The sequence below is a fragment of the Symphalangus syndactylus genome, chromosome 15 (assembly GCF_028878055.3).
Source record: "Symphalangus syndactylus isolate Jambi chromosome 15, NHGRI_mSymSyn1-v2.1_pri, whole genome shotgun sequence".
Classification (NCBI taxonomy): domain Eukaryota; kingdom Metazoa; phylum Chordata; class Mammalia; order Primates; family Hylobatidae; genus Symphalangus; species Symphalangus syndactylus.
Window position 1 is genome coordinate 21,383,073 of NC_072437.2, and position 13,683 is coordinate 21,396,755.

The 13,683-nt window shown below is 39.8% G+C and overlaps 1 protein-coding gene across 1 annotated transcript in view; it reads right to left on the bottom strand.

The window, feature by feature from the left end:
• LOC134732631 (uncharacterized) overlaps positions 1–13,683 on the bottom strand; it is a 472,983-nt gene that overhangs the window by 451,544 nt on the left and 7,756 nt on the right. The window lies entirely within an intron of this gene.

The following is a 13,683-nucleotide window of genomic DNA, read 5'->3' on the forward strand; positions in this document are numbered from 1 at the left end:
CAACTTCTCTTTCTTATGTCCCCACACTTTAGATAAATGTACAGAGAAAGAGGTTGGGTCTGTGAAAGAAGGAGGGAAGGCGAGGGAGGACACAGCCTTTCAGCCTGTCAGCCACATTCTAGTTGTTCTTGGCCATGTACTAGGGGATGCCACCCTGGGTCTGAAACTTGCAAAGTTCTATTTCTTCCCTTGAATTTTATTCACTGGGGACCCTGAATGATGCCAAATCTGAGAGGGCTAAGACTCATCCCCTTCCGTGGCAAGTAAGCTGTTATGTTGGTAATAGCTAAATATGAGTATTTATTTAAAATAGTAGTAATAATAAAACATGATCCACCTTTCTCAGAACTTTCTTCTTCTGTCCCCAAAGTAACCCTTTTGCAGCTCTAGACGAACATACGTGCCCCTCTCTCCAAGCACCTGTTTGATGTCCCCTAGAATTTTTGATGGTAAGCTGGCAGTGAGGCAAGCAGAATTACTTTAGGAAAATTAATCTACTGAAGTTAATTCACTTTTTTGTTCACTGGCGAGCACTTCCTAAATATCTTCTTTGTGCCAGGCACGATGCTATGGAATGAGGATCCAAACGTGAATAGTTGGAGTTCGCAGACTGTTGCAGACCACTTGACCATTAGCTTGATGAATATTGTGGCGCAGGTCCATGCAGAATACTGTGGGACCCCAGAGGGCAAGCAAGGCTCTGCACAGGAAATACAGAAACGTGGCGGAGAAGGAGCTTACATGGGTATGGAAGAAGATTTTGAAGCCTCTCCCATGATTGGGCAACTCTGTTTTATGAGCTACGGGTCCCCAGAGCAGAAGCTGGAATCTCACTTTCCCCACCTCCATCGCAGCTACGACAGGCACGAGGTACGGGCTCCTCCAATCAGACACACCTGCTCAAGAGGCCGGTTCGGAGAATTTGGAGGAGGGTCTGACAAGGTGCACTCCAGGGAAGGGTGGCAGAGGACCCCACACTCAGCAGCCATCGTAGTAGTAGTAATCCTGAGCACTCACACTAAGCGGCAGAAGCTGGGGGCTTTATGGGACAGACGCACACCACCTCCACTATGCTCTTGTGAAATTCTCAGAAACCCCAAGAACTGTGAACTATCCCTAGACAAACTCCTTTTCTTCTTAAACCAAAAATAAAATAAAAATGCTTTCTTAATGTTACGGCAAAAACATTTGACTTTTTACTTTTTAATGCCAGATTTCAGGGTCCTCAAATAAATATTTCCACCTAGAGATTAAGAAAGAGGTAAAATGACATTATTAAACTGAAAAACTCAGTTCCGTTTACATCAAATACATATTTTAACCTCTTTAAATCAATGGCTATCCAACTTTTTAAAGGGCAGAGGACTTTTTAGTTGAATTCGATGAAATCTATAAACCACACGCATTAATATGTAAACGGGTAACAGCAGATTTGCTGGTTGCTCTGGGACTGATGCAGGTGTGGCCTCCATTCTCCATTTCAAGGCGACTCTGTGGCTCTGCACAATACAGTTAAACATCGCTTCATTAACTGAATGGTTCACAATATTTTCACCACCAAGAGTTCTTTATTATTCTTTCCCAAAGTTTCTAATACTTCCTCCTATGCCATCAAAAGTGAATTAACTGATCTAGACTTTCTACATATAATTTCCTTTAATCTTCTCAAAATTCTTATTAGGTTGATACCAATGTATCCATTTGTAGACTTTTTTTGTTCACTTGCAAACACTGCTGTCTTTGGGCTTTACTCGAGACATGAGCATCTCGAAGCTGTTGTCAAGGACGAAAAAGCAGCCTGAGCAGGTGTTGGTCTAGGTCCTCAAACGGTTGCCTGTCCTGGTCCGTTGGACAGGGGTGGAACCAGTGCATTCTTGGTCCCTGCTGGAAGGTCTTGGATAAAACCAGATCTACAGCTCGGGTGGATATAATTGGCAGGCAGCTCCTCTCCACCAAATAACTGAGGCAGAAGGACCCACAGATGCCGCAACGCCTGAGCCACACTGGCCTGCTGCACCCTCCAATTCCTAACAATACTTAAAACATTTGGTATTCTTGCAGGCAGCCTGTCCAACAGATATAATCCAAGCCACTAAGTTATCTGAAATAATCTTGTAGCCACATTAACAAAAATAAACAGGTGAAAGTAATTTTAATACATTTTATTTAACCCCATATAGCCAATATATTTTCAACATGTAATTGATATAAAAAGATGATTAATGTTATATTTTGTATCTTTTTAAATACTACTTCTTGGTAGCCTGGAGGGCATGTCACACTCACAATACATCACTCAGTCAGCCACACTTCAAGGACTCAAGAGACACCTGTGGCTGGTGACTACTGAAGTGGATGGTACAGTCAGGGGTTCTGATTCACTTGCCTTTGAATTGTTATTTATTTATAATACCTCATGAAATGATAGTAAGACGGAAATGAAGACAGACTGTATTACCCAATACATTTGCCTCTTACCATAACAGGATAAACAACGCTTCCAAACTGGCCCATGTTTCAGTCAGTGCATGGGAATGCCTATAGCTCTATGATTTTCATATTTTTCCACAAAAACAGACAGAAAATACAGTTTTCTTAATATAAAATGACAGAATGCTTCTAATGCTAACTAATTTTTCTTTTTAGCAAGTATTCAAGTGTATGATAGAACATATTGATTTAATTAATTTTACGTAAGCTCTCTATATTCTGTCTAGCCTTGAAGGCATCATAGTAAATGCAACTGTACTTCAAAAAATTAAGAAATCAATAAATATGTTCTGCAATGTGCTGCTGTCAGATTCAATTAATGAATTATTGTCCTGGAACTTATAAAGTTTATTTCCAGGTTTTATAGGAAGTCAGTGTAAAAAAATTTAAAAAATATCCATTTTATTATTTTCCTAAATTAGAAATAACCACAATCCACCTCTAAGCTTCATCCAAGGGCTCACTTCTGCATGAAGCCATCCTTCTGCAGGCTCTGAAGTATTGTGGAAATTATCCTTTTTTTATTTTTATTTGACCCCACTTCTCATTTTAGAATCTGTAGTTCTACTTCGACAGTCTCTCCAACTATTTCTACAAATTACAATGGGGTGTCTCACATGCATTTCTGAACAAGAACTCTCCTTTAAGTTGTTCAACATGTTTCCTTTTTTCTTATATTCAGATAGAAGATAAAAATGTCTTACATTTATTTTCATGATGCCTACAAAGCACTAGCTAGGTATGCTACCACTGTGCCAGGTGCCATCTTCTACTGGTGCTATTACTTTCAAGTGACTCTTTCCCAAGATGAGACACTGTACCAAAGCCACATTGCACTGATGACACCTCTATTGCAATGGGAAAAAAATTACTCCCTTTTTTGCCTTATGTCCCACTGCTTCCTACCAAAGGACACGTGGTATATTTTTAAAAACTACTGTTTTTTTAATTGCCATCCTCTTCCCATTGTAAGAGAGAATGTTTGATGGGAACATTTTTGAAGTGTGGGGTATATGGGAAATACCTTAATGGGCATTTTTATTGTACAAAGTAGTATCCAGAACCTGGTATAGAAAGAGGAGTTTAGGATAAAGAAGAGTCAAATTACTTTGCAAGGTTATAGGAAAGGTTGCCTTGCTGGTGGTCAGGATGGCATTTTGGGGAAATGATTTATATCGGTCAACTGATTTATCTACTATTTGTCAGAAGCCAATCAAAGACTGAAAGAAGACTTGTTAGGGGTTGGACCTGGAAAGAGAAGAACTGAAGAGGTTCTAACAGCATGATGACACGCAGGAAGTGGGGAAGGGTGATGATGATGCCGTAGACACTGGAGGAGGTTTCAAAATAGGGGCTATAAAATTAGAATCCTCATTAGGAATTTTGCAAGAAGCCAGAAAGAAGGAAACATGTATCCAAAAATGGAAAACATTTCTAGGAGATAGCGTGTTGTTGCTTCTGGCTGCTTTTAACAGATTAGATAGACAAACCTTCTTAGATATGACACCAAAAGCAAAAGAAAAGAAAAAAAAAAAGAAAAAATTTTAAACTTTTGGCCTTAAAGGATACCCTCAAGAAAGTGAAGATACAACCCATGGAATGGGATAAAATATTTGCAAATCTTCTGCTAAGGGTCTAGTATCCAGAATACAGAAATATAAAAAGCTATTACAGCTTAACAACAAAAAGGCAAACAACTCAGTTATAAAATTAGCAAAGGACTTGAATAGACATAGCTCCAAAGAAGGTATACAACTAACCAATAAGCACATGAAAAGATGAGCAAGATCCTTAGTCATTAAGGAAATGCACATTAAAACCATAATGAGATACCACTTCACACCCACTGGGATGGCTGTTAACAAGAGTAATTCAGGAATAAGTGTTGGTGAGAATGTGGAGAGACTGGAAGCCTCGTACATTTCTGGTGAAAATGTAAAATGGTGCAGCCATTTTAGAAAACAGTCTGGGCCTTGTAATCCCAGCACTTTGGGAGGCCGAGGCGGGCGGATCACGAGGTCAGGAGATCAAGACCACGGTGAAACCCCGTCTCTACTAAAAATACAAAAAAATTAGCCAGGCCTGGTGGCGGGTGCCTGTAGTTCCAGTTACTCAGAGAGGCTGAGGCAGGAGAATGGCGGGAACCCGGGAGGCGGAGCTTGCAGTGAGCTGAGATCGGGCCACTGCACTCCAGCCTGGGTGACAGAGCAAGACTCCGTCTCAAAAAAAAAAAAAAAAAAAAAAAGAAAACAGTCTGGGCTGGGTGCAGTGGCTCATGCCTGTAATCCCAGCACTCCGGGAGGCCAAAGTGGATGGATCACCTGAGGTCAGGAGTTCGAGACCAGCCTGGCCAACATGGCGAAACCCCATTTCTACTAAAAATATAAAAATTAGCCAGGCATGGTAGTGGGCACCTGTAATCCCAGCTACTTGGGAGGCTGAGGCAGGATAATCACTTGAACCTGGGAGGCAGAGGTTGCAGTGAGCTGAGATCGTGCCACTGCACTCCAACCCGGGCAACAAGAGCGAGACTCCATCTCAAAAAAAAAAAAAAAGAAAAAAGAAAAAACAGTCTGGCAGTTCCTCAGATGATTAGATATAGAGTTGTCATGTGACCCAGCAATTCTACTCTTAGATAGGATAGAGAGATAGATAGATAGATAGATAGATAATGGATAGATAGATAAATAGATGATAGTATATACGTATATATACATATAGAGAGAGAGACATGGAGATATCTATATATATATAGATAGAAAGATATATATATATCTACCTAAGAGTGGATATCTATATATATAAATACATATATCCAAAAGATATGAAGACATATGTCATCACAACAACTTGTACATGAATGTTCATGGCAGCATATTCATAAGGGGAAAAACATGGAAACAACTCAAATGTGTATCAACTGATGAATGGAAAAAATGTGATATATCCATTCAATGGAATATTATTCAGCAATAAAAAGGAATGAGGTGTTTATACATGCTACAAGATGGATGAACCTTGAAAACATGCTAAGTGAAAGAAGTCAAACACAAAAGAAAACATATTGTATGCCTCTACTGATATAAAATTTTCAGAATAGGGAAACCCATACACACAGAAAGCAGATTCGTGGTTGATTAGGTCTGGTGAGGCTGGGGGAAGAACGACAGTAACTGCTCGTGGGTACATGACACTTTTTTTAGAAATAAAAATATTCAAAAATTTATTTTGGTGATGTTAGAATGTATAAAGACCCAGAGATATAAGGAGTCTCTGACAGCCAAAAATCAAAACATTTCTCATTCTCGAAAGTTTGATTTAGCTGTGTTTAGCATTATTTTTTTAAAGTTCCCTTGTTCCATTGAGACTTGTGATTACTCACCAGATTATTAAAAAGAGAAGGGAATTGGCGATATGTATCATTGTTGTAGATGTCTACTACCCTTGCCAGGACCAAAAATAAGATTGAACTGATCATTGGCCATGGGTGCCAAAGATGGTGCCATAAATAGAAGATAAAACATATGGGGGCAGGGATCAGATAGCAGGCCTACATATAGTTTTTATGGCCAGGATTTTCATAATACATAAGGAGGATTTTACTATATGGGCCAAGAGAATGAAGAATCTGAGAATCTGGAGGTCTTGAGAAGACCTCAAAATGTATCTCATGAAATGGAAATTCTTTTAAAAATTTTTTTCAATTGACAAATAAAAATTGCATATATTTATGGTATACAATGTGAAGTTTTGAAATATATACAGATTGTGGAATGGCTAAATTGAGCAAATGAACATATGCATTACCTCACATACTTGTTTTTTATGATGAGAATATATAAAATCTACTTTCTTTGTGATTTTCAAATATACCATAAAATAGAACATTCTTCATCCTATATTTTATACAGGGAACTGACTAAGTGGGCTTCTCTAGTTACGAGACTTCAAGCTGTGAATCTGTGATGGTGCAAACATCCAAAGAGAAGGTAGGATTTCTGTTAGCAATGCATTTCAGAATTTCCACCACAGACCCTTCATTTCTTCCTGTCTCTAAACTCTAAGAGTGTTAGGCCTAACCACAATTTTTAACATTGTTATTGTAGGAATTCAAGTAGGAGACTAGGAATTTTTACAATTCAGTTAGATGGAGAGCTTCTCTTTCCTTTTATTCTGTATACAAAACTGGCTACTGTGAGGAGGAGAGAGGAAGGAGAGACTTAACAGCTGCAAAAAGTAGGAAGTAGCAGGGAGAACGTAATAGATCCACAGCGTCAGTGAGAGGGAGTGACAGGGTAGCCAGTCAGGATGTGAAGGGCAGAATGGGGAGTTGCCTGCAGCCTCTACAGCCTGTATGACACGGTGTGTGTGTGCGTGTGCGTGTGCGCATGTATTTGAGTGTGCAAATAGGTTTTGGGGACAGATGTTGAAATTATAGGTGAAGAGGTGGGAACGAGGGTTTTATAAAAGGGAACAGAATAAGTGGCTTTCTTCCTAGCAAAGATGACTGTCCATATATGAGTAATATTAAGCTCCTAAAAACCCTCAAATAATACATTTCATCACCACAAGTTGATTTGATTTAATATATAGTTGGATGTGCTTCTATAATATTTATGAATTTATTCACTGATTTATTTCTTTATTCCCTCATTCCACCAAGAGTTATTGAATGCCTAATCAGTGCTAGATACCCTGTAATAGTGGTATTAGTGGAGGACAACATGGACATGGTCCCTCCCTTTGTGAAAAGTAAAGAAATGAATCATGTTTCCATAATTATTACACTCATCATAAATCCTAAAATGAAAACATGTACAGTGCTATGAGAGCATATATTATGAATATGTGATTTATTTTATGGGGTTAACAAGGGATTCCTTATAAAATTTATGTTTAAAGTAAGACTGGAAGATAAGGAAGAGTTAGCTAGGAGAAAAGGCAAGGGTGGGGAGAGTGCTCAAGACAAACAGAAAATCATATTTGAAAGAATCTACATATGAATCAGAATAAGGGCTTAGCTGCCATAGTTAGAAATACAGAAAAGAGAAGGGACACAAGTTGTGAGTTGAGGCCCTAGAGATTTGAAGGTGCCGCATCAGTAAGAATTTTTAAGGATTTTCGACTTAGGGGGAATAGAAAGCTGCTGAAGGGATTTAACCAAGGAAGTGACGTAAAGGCTTGCATTTTAAAGAATAGCTCTCAATGAAGAATGAGGAATACATTGAAGGGAGAAAGAATGTGTTAAAAAGTATCAAGAGTATTACAGAAGTCCAGACGGGACATGATGGTATTGGACAATGTGATAAAAGTGAAATTGGAAAGATGTGAACAGATTGGGGCGTTATTAGAAGTAAAGCTGATAAACTTGGTAACTTCCCACAAGTGGGGAGATGAGGTAAAAGGAAAGTTTCAATTGCAAATGTCATTCCCAGAAGCTTTATGCTTCTATGCAGTATGTAGTGTTCTTGGAAACTTAACACTCCAATGAGAAAAAGCCTGATAAATTACAATTATCACATTGTTATATGCATAAGAGAGGGAGACCCATTTCCAGTTGAGCTAACATATTCCAGAAATTTTTCCCTCTAAAGTTGATTCTGTGCATAAACTGAGGATTGGCTGGAATCCAGGAAGAGATCTCATGGTGGAAAAAATTCAGCAAAGTTTTGGCAGTTAACAAGGTCTGGGTTGACTAATTAGGGACATGGGGTGCCTCAAACACACGGACGATAGGGCATTTGCTGAGCTGTGGGCTGTGTGGAAGGCAACACAGACCTGGAGTCCCTCTCAATATATTTTCCAGCATTTGAACTATGTGGAGTGAGAGGCTACAGAACTAAGCTGAAAACCTCTAATAAAGTCTGGGAGGCCAACCCTTAAAATTGGAGTGAAGCCAGAAGTAGGCTGGGTCTTGCCAAAACTGCAATCCAGCTTCAACCCACCTCAATTCTGGGCTTGTTTTTTTTTTTTTTCTTTTTTAGAGATAGGGTCTTGGTCTTCAGCCAAGTGCAGTGGTGTAATAATAATAGTTCACTGCAGCCTTGAACTCCCGGGATCAAGCAATTCTCCCACCTCAGCTTTCAGGTGTCTGAAACTATAGGTGCATGCCATCACACCCAGCTTTTTAAAAATTTTTTTTAGAGACAGGGTCTCACTATATGGCCCAGGATAGTCTCAAACTCCTGGCCTCAAGCAATCCTCCTGCCTCAGCCTCCTGGCCGGCCACCTCAATTCTTACCACGATGAAGTGATCAAGCTTCTACCCTACCTAACAGAGGAAAGGAGAATCTTCTCCTGTAGGATAGAATGTCATCCGGAGCCTCTGAACTTGTTTTATACACAGTGTTAAGCATACAACAAAAAATTACCAGACATGGAAAAAGACAAGACTATATGAGTGATAACCAAGAAATAAAGACACCAAACAGATTCACACATGGTCTAGATATTAGAATTAGTAGATTTGAAGCTGAGAAGAGTGGATGGAAGCACAGACAGAAGTGGGAGGCACCAGATTTGCTGGCTCAGGTCAGCCAGGCAAGGACGCACAGGAAGAGAACAGAGGTTGATGGATTCCTATGCCTAGAGGTCCAGTTGAGGAAGGGAAGCTGGTTATAGGGTCCAAGACTGATAAGTAGAAGGAGAACCAGGGTTGTAGTTCTCCTACTTACCGGTTGCTGTGATGACAAAGCAAAAGATAATTTTTGGAAGGAGGAAGGACCCCTGCAAAGAGGTCAAGTGAGGTGGGGAAAGAGACAGTTGTAAAGTCTGGGCAGCTGGCGGGAAGCAGAGACCTGCTGACTTCAGCATCCAAGCTGAGCTGTGCAAGATTGTCATCTTACATTAATACATTTTGGTGGATGGTTGAATTAAAAATATCTGAGTATAAACCCACCCAAAGTTCAACAATCACCAGAGCATAATACACTAATTCAATGTTACTTTAGCTATTTTCTTGACCTGAACTGACATTTCTTTTAATCAGATTACAAGTCTCTTGCTCATTAGTCACAACTTACTCCTTCAGAACTAATAATGTTTCACTACTTGACTCTCATAGAAGTTACATGAAGTGAAATATTAAAGACACTGAAATATTAAAGACACTGATATAAGATTATTATCAATGAAACAACTTTGAGCAAGCTTTTTTTAAATTTTTAAGTTCTGGGATACATGTGCAGAACATGCAGGTTTTTTACATAGGGATACATGTGTTATGGTGGTTTGCTGCAACTATCAACCCATCACCTAGGTTTTAAGCCCCGCATACATTAGGTATTTGTCCAAATGCTCTCCCTCCCCTTGCCACCCACTCCCTGACAGACCCCAGTGTGTGATGTTCCCCTCCCTGTGTCCATGTGTTCTCATTGTTCAACTCCCACTTATGAGTGAGAACATGTGTTATCTGATTTTCTGTTCCTGTGTTAGTTTGCTGAGAATGATGGCTTCCAGCTTCATCCATGTCCCCGCAAAAGACATGAACTCATCCATTTTCATGGCTGCATAGTGTTCCATGGTGTATATGTGCCACATTTTCTTTATCCAGTCTATCATTGATGAGCATTTGGGTTGGTTCCAAGTCTTTGCTATTGTAAATAGTGCTACATGTGTGCATGTGTCTTTATAGTAGAATGATTTATAATCCTTTGTGTATATACCCAGTAATGGTATTGCTGGGTCAAATGGTATTTCTTGCTCTAGATCCTTGAGGAATTACCACACTGTCTTCCATAATGGTTGAACTAATTTATACTCCCAACAATAGTGTAAAAGTGTTCGTAATTTCTCCACAGCCTCACCAGCATCTGTTGTTTCCTGACTTTTTAGTAACTGCCATTCTAATGCCATGAGATAGTATCTCATTGTGGTTTTGATTTGCATTTCTCTAATGACCAGTGATGATGAGCTTTCTTTTACGTTTGTTGGCCACGTTAATATCTTCTTCTGAGAAGTGTCTGTTCATATCCTTTTCCCACTTTTTGATGGGGTTGTTTTTTTCTTGTAAATTTAAGTTCCTTATAGATTCTGGATATTAAACTTTGTCAGACGGATAGATTGCAAAAATTTTCTCCCATTCTGTATGTTGCCTGTTCACACTGATGAGTTTCTTTTGCTGTGCAGAAGCTCTTCAGTTTGATTACATCCCATTTGTCTATTTTGGCTTCTTTTGAAATTGCTTTTGGTGTTACATTCATAAAGTCTTTGCTTATGCCTATGTCCTGAATGGTATCGCCTGGGTTTTCTTCTAGAGTTTGTATGGTTTTGGGTTTTACATTTAAGTCTTTAATCTTTCTTAAGTTAATTTTTGTATAAGGAAGGGGTCCAGTTTCTGTTTTCTGCATATGGCTAGCCAGTTTCCCCAGCACCATTTATTAAATAGGGAGTCCTTTCCCCATTTGAGCAAGCTATTTTTAAGCTTCCACTTCATGTTTCTGAAAAATATAAGATTTGTTTTAATAGATAATTGCTGCTTAAGAAACATTACCTTTTACATGAATGCTCAGCAGACTTTTTCTGTAAAGGGACAGCTATTAAATATGTTGCCTTTGGGAGCTACACACTCTTTTTAAAAGTAGTTCATTTAAAATGTAAAAACCAATTCTTTGTCTGCAGGCAATACAAAAACAGGCTGCGGGTCAGATTTGCTCTGTGAGGCATAGTTTGACCAATCTCACCCTGAAATATTTATGGTGTAATATGTGCTTTATTTTACTCGTAGTAGCTTATCTTCTTCGCATCTATATGAGTTTGTATATAAGTTTTATAGAAATATATATCATTCAAAAGCGAAACTCCGTCTCAAAAAATATATATATTATTTATATATGATTGCATACTTTATATTTAACATAAGTTATTTATATTGAAAGTTGTTAAGATGTCTTTATAAAAGATTATGGTATTTCAGAAACTTTTATTTTTGTTTTCAGGAGTCGACAGAGATCATCCGAGCAAAATCTTAGCGTTCTGAGCGAGCCCTCTGAAAACCATTCTAGCTCAGATGTTTCTCATGAGATTTTTGAAAGCCACAATTATATTTTCAACCGAGAGCTCTTAATTTGCAGTTGTTGGCTACATGATAACATCTCATTTCAAAACGTCTTTGTCTGGCTGGTTTATCTACTTCTCTACCAGGAAATCTATTGAACCCATAGTGGTTTCTGTACAAATGTTTCTGCATTTCTCAATAAACAGTGATGGAAGAATGGGTCCACTTCACTGCCTCACCCAGGAGACAGCAGCAGCTGAAACAAAAGGAGCATAGCCAAAGCAGAACTGGTGTAAAGATAATAAAACACAAAAGACTTGGACTTCCTTCTAAATTCTAAGAGGAAGATTCTTTGTTGTAGGAGGAGCTGCAAAACACAGGACAAAATATGCATGAGTCCAGTCACCAACACACTGAAATCTGGTCTTCAAAACTAGCAGATGGCCTCAGCCAAAGCCCCTGAGGATGTGTTTGAAGTACACATTGTGAGGAACTCTGGTGAATAAAACATCTCTTGAGCACTGACTTTATGTGTGGCAACCTGTTCTTGAGAGTCACTTGCAAAAAAAAAAAAAAAAAAAAGAATAAGTTAACAAAAGTAGTGAAATACTTTGAATACTTTGTAACTATCAGAGAGTTTCATGGCACAAAGTGGAGGACAAGCAGAAAAAAAAAAAAGTCACACATTAAAGGAAAAACAACAATTAAAATTCACAGTCAGTCTTGAAGTTACCAGTTTATGCAGAATTCAGCTTCAACTGTTATTTTTTTGAAGCCATTGTAAATTACTACTTCCTGCCCCTGTCACCCTCGCCACCTTGCTTTCCTCCCTCTTTTTAAAAATGGGCAGAGATGCCTGTTAAAATCAAAATTAGATATGTTGAATTCATATTCTCATGGGTTCAATGTGGAAAACAAAACAAGTACATGCTTTGGAAACAACAACAATGAAATCTCTTTGAAATGTGTATTAATATCATTTAATAAAATAACTAGTTCTAAAATTAAAAATAAAATATGTTTACAATAATATCTACTCTATATATGTATGCATTGCACTTTACATACATTATTTCACTTAAATTATCAACAATCTCCTGGAGTGGCTATTATTAATCTCATTTTACAGGTGAGGAGATGGCATTGGAGAGATGAGATAGTTCTTAAAGGTCACGTGGCCAGTGATACAGAGCCCTGTTCCCCACATCTTCTCCTCACTCCACTATGCTGCCTCTCTAAAAAATAAACCAGCCAGGCACTCAGGGAACACAAGGAATGGCAACTCATTACTACCCATTGAGAGCTCAAAATCAACTGATACCAACAAGCAGAGTAGTCATTCGTGTCACCCACCACTAAAGAGAAACTCAAGGCTGTTGTTGCCCTGTGTAACAAGCCTGACCCCAAGGTTTGCCACTGATTGTGTTATGGGATGTTTAGGGTGTCGCTTTTCTGGCTAGAAACCTCTGTGGCCAGTGGCGTCTTTGCCTCAGTTCTTGTCCTGCATCCAGGATAAGAATGAGGTACACAGACAAGTGGAGAGTGAGCAAGACAAAGAGAAGCTTTACTGAGTGCCAGCACAGCTCAGAGGAGACCTTCAGGGGGCAGCTCCTCTCTGTAGTCAGGTTATCTCACCCAGTGTTCAGCTCTCAGTAGAGAGGAGGCCCAGGAGAGAGTGGCTCCTCTCTGAGGGCAGGTCTTCCCTGTTGTCTCTGCAGCCCTCAGCAGAGAAGAGGTCCTGGAGAGAGTGGCTCCTGTCTGCAGGCAGGTCGCCGTAGACATCCCAGCTCTAAGCAGAAAGGGTAGCTCCTCTCTGCAGACATCTCTCCATCCTCTCTGTCCTCTGCCTTGCTCTGGCTGAGCCCAAGGGTTTTATGAACCTCAGAGGGGAGGAAGTGCATGCCGATTGGTCCCTGGTCAGCCACGGGTGGCCCAGAAGAGGGACCAGAGGTCCCCACTCCAGTCCACTGGGACAGGCAGCCTGGCCACTAGCCTTCAGGCCCTCCCTGGCCTGAAGATGAGGCCTTACTGGAACTCACCCTCTTTCACCCAGGAATCTGTCTGCCTCCTGCTGCCATTCATGTCCCTGGGCTTGCTGGATTTTGCTCCAGAGTCGGAGCAGGTGCCTACAGCAGGGAGAAGCCAGGCAGCAGGGGCAGTCACTACCAAGCTTGAGAGAGCAGGGGGGCCTTCCCAGG